This window comes from Microcebus murinus, chromosome 27 (genome assembly GCF_040939455.1).
Source record: "Microcebus murinus isolate Inina chromosome 27, M.murinus_Inina_mat1.0, whole genome shotgun sequence".
Classification (NCBI taxonomy): domain Eukaryota; kingdom Metazoa; phylum Chordata; class Mammalia; order Primates; family Cheirogaleidae; genus Microcebus; species Microcebus murinus.
The window spans coordinates 3,834,187-3,840,186 of NC_134130.1; positions in this window are offsets into that span (position 1 = coordinate 3,834,187).

Sequence of the window (6,000 nt, forward strand, 5' to 3'; positions counted from 1 at the left end):
ATGGCATCTCATAAGTCCCTTAGGCTTTCTTCAGTTGTTTTTATTATTATTATTCTTTTTCTTTTTGTTTCCTTGACTGGGTAATTTCAAATGAGCTGTCTTTGAGCTTGCTGTTTCTTTCTTTCTTTCTTTTTTTTTTTTTAGACAGAGTCTCGCTTTGTTGCCCAGGCTAGAGTGAGTGCCATGGCATCAGCCTAGCTCACAGCAACCTCAAACTTCTGGGCTCAAGCAATCCTGCTACCTCAGCCTCCCGAGTAGCTGGGACTACAGGCATGTGCCACCATGCTCAGCTAATTTTTTCTATATATATATTAGTTGGCCAATTAATTTCTTTCTGTTTATAGTAGAGACAGGGTCTTGCTCTTGCTCAGGCTGGTTTCGAACTCCTGACCTCGGGCAATTCGCCCGCCTCAGCCTCCCAGAGTGCTAGGATTACAGGCATGAGCCACCGTGCCCAGCCTGAGCTTGCTGTTTCTTTATTCTGCTTGATCATGTCTGCTATTGAAGGTCATTGTGAAGTTTTTCAGTTCGGTCACTGTGTTCTTCAGCTCCAGAATTTCTCTTTAGTTCTTTTTTTTAAAAAATAATTTCTATCCCTTTGTTAAACTTACCATTTTGTTCATGTATTCTTTTCCATTCAGTTGTCTTTTGTATTTTCTCTCTCTCTCTCTTTTTTTTAGAAAGAGTTTCACTCTGTTGCCAAGGCTAGAGTGCCGTGGCGTCAGCCTAGCTCACAGCAACCTCAAACTCCTGGGCTCAAGCGATCCTCCTGCCTCAGCCTCCCAGAGTGCTGGGACTACAGGCATGCGCCAGCACCCCCGACCTACTTCTGGGCTCCACTCAAGTACTATAATCTCTCAAGTGGATTTCTCAGCTCCTGTGACTATATTGTCGGGCATGGATGATTATTCAAATTGATGTTTCTTTGAAGGGTTGCACACTGGAAACTTCTATTCTGCCACTTTGCTGACTCATTCTCAGGGTCATCATCAGTCATTAAAATTTTTACCTTTCTACGATGGGATCCTCTGCGGTTTTAGTTTTTATTTTCTTTATGAGTAATGCAGTAAAACATCCTTTCATGTTTATTGCCTATTTGCATGTTATTTTGTGTGATGTGTTGGTGCCCATCTCCTGTCCCTTTATTTTTTATTTTTTTATTTTTTTGAGACAGAGTCTCACTTTGTTTTCCAGGCTAGAGTGAGTGCCGTGGCATCAGCCTAGCTCACAGCAACCTCAAACTCCTGGGCTCAAGCGATCCTCCTGCCTCAGCCTCCCGAGTAGCTGGGACTACAGGCATGCACCACCATGCCCGGCTAATTTTTTTCTATATATATTAGTTGGCCAATTAATTTCTTTCTATTTATAGTAGAGACGGGGTCTTGCTCTTGCTCAGGTTGGTTTCGAACTCCTGAGCTCAAACGATCCGCCCACCTCGGCCTCCCAGAGAGCTAGGATTACAGGCGTGAGCCACCGCGCCCGGCTCCTGTCCCTTTAAAAAGTGGGTTGTCTTTTTCTTCTCGATTTACAGAAATTCTTTATATATGCTGGAAATGAGCCCTTTGTCAATTTTGTTGTTGTTGTTTTGAGACAGAGTCTCACTCTGTTGCCCAGGCTAGAGTGCCAGCCTAGTGGCATCCGCCTAGCTCGAATTCCTGGGCTCAAGAGATCCTCCTGCCTCAGTCTCCCAAGCAGCTGGAACTACAGGCGTGCACCACTATGGCTGGCTAATTTTTCTGTTTTTAGTAGAGACGGGGTCTTGCTCTTGCTCAGGCTGGTCTCAAACTCCTGAGCTTAAGTGATCCTCCCACCTCAGCCTCGCAGAGTGCTAGGATTACGGGCATGAGCCATGCACCCCGTCCCTTCACCAATTTTTGCAAATATCTCCCCCCACTTTGTGGATTGCTTTTTTATTCTCTGAATTGGTGTCCTTTGAAACACAGAAGATCTTAATTTTAATGTAGTCAGTCTAATTTTAATAATCTTTTCTTCATATCTTTTCATAATCTTTTCTTCACAGTTCATATCCCTGTATGTCTTGTTTTTTAAAATCTTAGCTTAGCCCAAAGTAAATAATAGTCTCTTATGTTATTTTATAGAAGCTTTATTGTTTTACCTTTCACTTACATTTTTATAATCCAAGTGTACTGTTATCTCTTCTTGCACTAATACCACACCCTCTAACTTACTGTAGCCTTCTAATAAGACAATTTTTAGTACTGTAAGTCTCTTCATTTTGTTTTTCTTAAAAAATCTTGGCTATTATTAGTCCTTTGTGTTTTCATATGTTTCTCTCTCTGTCTCACACACACACACACACAAACACGTGCACAAGCCCTATTGAGGTATTGACTGGGATTCCACTGAATCTATAGATCAATAGATATTGATGTAGAATTGTTGTTTTCACAATACTAAGTCTTCCAACTCCATGACCATGGTATATTATTCTATTTATTTAGGTTTTTAAATTTTTCTTAATAACATTTTATAGTTTTCTGGATAGAATTCTTATACTGCTTTCATTAGATTTAGTCCCAGGTATTTGATTGTTTTTTTATGCTATTGTAAATGGCATAGTTTTTAAATGTCTTTTTCTGGCTGTTGTTGATATGTAGAAACACCATCCGTTTCTGAATTTTGACTTCGAATCCAGTGACCTTGCTAAATTCACATATTAAACCTATTTGTAATCAGGAGTTCGAAACTAGCCTGAGCGAGACCCCGTCTCTACTATAAATAGAAATAAATTAATTGGCCAACTAATATATATAGAAAAAATTAGCGGGGCATGGTGGTGCGTGCCTATAGTCCCAAGCTACTCGGGAGGCTGAGGCAGGAGGATCGCTTGAGTCCAGGAGTTTGAGGTTGCTTTGAGCGAGGCAGACGCCACGGCACTCACTCTAGCCTGGGCAACAGAGCAAGACTCTGTCTCAAAAAATAAATAAATAAATAAATAAATAAATAAATAAACCTATTTGTAGATCTTTTTTGTTTTATACATACACAATAATATAATATAGAAATAATGACTCATTTCTTCCTTTTCAATCTTTCTGCCTCTTTTTTTTATTCTTGCTTCATTGTACTGGCTAGAATATCCAGTGCAATATTAATTAGAAGTGGTAATAGCGATACATGTTTAAAAGAGAAAAGTTCCAGCCAGACACGGTGGCTCACACCTGTAATGCCAGCACTTCAGGAGGCTGAGGCAGGAGGATCGCTTGCTTGAGGCCAGGAGTTTGAGACCAGCCTGGACACTATAGTGAGACCCCATCTCTACTAATAATAAAAATAAAAAATGCATAAAAATGTAAAAACCCAGCAAGCTTTCAATACTTCACCTTTACATATGTTGTTGCTATAAATATTTTGTCAATATCCTTTAGCAGATTAAAGACACTCTATATATTTCTAGTTTGCTACCAGTTTTTATCATTAAAAGATGTTGAATTTATCAAGTGCTCTCCCTGTATCTTTCACGATTATATTATTTTTTTCCTTGAATATGTTAGTGATTGTGTACTCATTGAGTGAAATCACTATATCACAAAAATATCTCCAACGTGCTTTCTATCTACGGTTTCTCCAATGGACTAGATTAAACCGTTAAATATTCACATACCCCCACTGAAGCCTTGCATGGGTGCATTTCCTCTGTTTACTGACCAAAACAGTAAGCATGATCATCGCAGTGTGACGATTCCACATTGTATGGCAGTGGTCTAGAAGTGGATGATGTCATTTGCTATTTGTCTTCTCTTTGTGACCTGCGCTTTTAGTAGTTAAACGTAATATTCACATGTTGATTGCTAAGTAAAATGAAGGAATTAGGTTAACATGGCTGTTTGTTTGGTTGGTTGGTTCTGTTTTGTTTCTGAGATGGATTGTCACGCTGTTGCCCCGGCTAGATTGCAGTGGTGTCATTATATGACAGTATTACAGTACTTGAGTGGAGCACAGAAGTAGACCAGGTGCCCTGGCTCACGCCTGTAATCCTAGCACTCTGGGAGGCTGAGGCAGGAGGATCGATTGAGCCCAGAAGTTTGAGGTTGCTGTGAGCTAGGCTGCAACCTCAAACTCCTGGGCTCAAGTGATCCTCCTGCCTCAGCCTCCCGAGTAGCTGGGACTACAGGCATGCGCCACCACGCCTGGCTAATTTTTTCTATTTTTTTTTTGTAGAGACGAGATCTCATTCTTGCTCAGGCTGGTCTCAAACTCCTGAGCTCAAGTGGTCCTCCCATCTGGGCCTCCCAGAGTGCTAGAATTACAGGCGTAAGCAACAGTGCCCAACCCAGGTTAACATGTTTTTATTAGAAATTTATCATATTGAGTAACTTCTAGAAGGTTTCACTACCCATATGAGTTTGGGCATATTTCAAAAAGGTCAGCAAATAAATAGTGAGGTGATACAAAATAGCAGAGTGGGAAAATATGGGGGCCAGTCCCTGCAGTGAAACAACTAGTATATTTGGGGGCAAAAAAAAAACAAAAAAAAAAACATAGCCAACTCTGTTTTTTGTTATTTCAGAACTCTGGAGTCCGATGAGACAATAACAACCCAGGGGAGTACTTAATGGAAGGAGAGGCTGAGGCTCTTCGTTAAGAATATAGCCTGCTCTCTCAAATAAATATGAGCCAACCTCTACCACGATTCCTTAGCCCCAGTGAGACAAGGTGGAAAGAAGCCAAGTTCCTGGAGCAGCCGTCCGGGACCAGGACTGGCAGTGGGGACCTCATCCTCTGAAATTTGTGGGATTTGCACTCTACTCACTCTGGCAGTGCCCCGAGAGACCAGCTGGAGGCGTGTTTTGACTTTCTTGTCCATTGCAGCTTTTCCCCCATTGGGGAAATCCCCTCCGAAAATTCGAGAAGTCAGTGCCCTTTTGTTTGTTTGTTTTTCTTTTTCCCCTATGTAGAGACAGACATTTAAAATCTTTGTCAGTTCACTAGCTGACCACAAAAATAATTGAATACAAGAACACTAGACTGTAACTCAAAGCCATAAGAAGAAATTAAAAACACCAGTAACTGCGTAGTTAAACATACAAGCTAATATTATTATAATTTTGATTTGAAACCCCCCTTTTCTTTTATATTAGTTTTCTAAAAGAAAAATGCAAACAACTTAACCATACTTTATTTGACTGCTTCTTGTTTAAATAGCTTGCACATTTCAAATCCCGTTAAATCTTTCTCTCTAAAAGGATATGGGACAGCCCAGGCACAGTGGCTCACGCCTGTAATCCTAGCACTCTGGGAGGCCGATGTGGGAGGATAATTTGAGCTCAGGAGGTCAAGACCAGCTTGAGAAAGTGTGAGACCCCGTCTTTACTAACAAATAGAAAGAAATTGGCTGGACATCAAAAAATATAGACATATGTATGAAAAATTAGCCAGGCATGGTAGAGTGTGCCTGTAGTCCCAGCTACTCGGGAGGCTGAGGCAGGAGGATCACTTGAGCCCAGGAGTCTGAGGTTGCTGTGAGCTAGGCTGACCCCACGGCACTCTAACCCCGGCAACAGTGAGACTCTGTCTCAAAAGGGTACGGGGCAATATTAGAAAATTATGCAGCAATATCTAGTCATCAGACAGCAGTCCAATATTTTGAGATCCAGGTGATATTTTATAGATACTCAACTCATATCTGATGTCAATATAATTTGTGGTTATATTTTTACAAACCTGAAAGCCTACAGTACAGCACTCATTTTAGTGAAGTCATGGTGCACTGAAAAGTAACTCTGATGCACAACCAATTTGATTTTATCTGTGCTCCTGGAAAATGCTGAAGTTCATGATTTTTAGACACCGTAATAAATATACACATCCAGTCTTTTTGGGGGTTTTTTTTGGGTTTTTTTGAGACAGAATCTCACTTTGTTGCCCAGGCTAGAGTGAGTGCCATGGCGTCAGCCTCGCTCACAGCAACCTCAAACTCCTGGGCTCAAGCGATCCTCCTGCCTCAGCCTCCCAAGTAGCTGGGACTACAGGCATGTG